At 46.7% G+C, this 353-nt stretch overlaps 1 protein-coding gene across 1 annotated transcript in view; it reads left to right on the top strand.

The window, feature by feature from the left end:
- LOC119594413 (tyrosine-protein kinase Fer-like) overlaps nt 1–353 on the top strand; it is a gene marked incomplete in the record, with an annotated part of 99,029 nt that overhangs the window by 34,061 nt on the left and 64,615 nt on the right.

Genomic DNA, 353 nt, shown 5'->3' with positions numbered 1-353 from the left:
GGAAAAAAACAAAGAATCAATTATTTAAATCCATTTTCTCGCTTTCTCCCTTCGTTCCTGTTAAGCTTGACTGTTCGGAGCGCGACGGCCGACGAGCAGGACCTTGAAAATCGGGGAGATCACGATTTTACGGCCGATTTCACCGCGAGGATTTGCGCTGAAATAGACCGATTTTCGTCCCTTCTCCCCCATCACCCCCCCAGCCCCCTCGCCCCCTCCTCCCCCTCCTCCTCTAAACGTTCATTCCGTTGAGTTGTTTTCGCGTCTCACTCGATCGCGATCGTTTCTAGATAATTCCTGTTAAATAGAGAAAAAAAGTTAATGTGGAATAGATGATATTTCGTTGATTAGAT

Source organism: Penaeus monodon, chromosome 33 (assembly GCF_015228065.2).
Source record: "Penaeus monodon isolate SGIC_2016 chromosome 33, NSTDA_Pmon_1, whole genome shotgun sequence".
In the NCBI taxonomy this organism is placed as follows: domain Eukaryota; kingdom Metazoa; phylum Arthropoda; class Malacostraca; order Decapoda; family Penaeidae; genus Penaeus; species Penaeus monodon.
The sequence above is the reverse complement of the archived record's forward strand: the minus strand, read 5'-3'. Positions and strand labels throughout refer to the sequence as shown.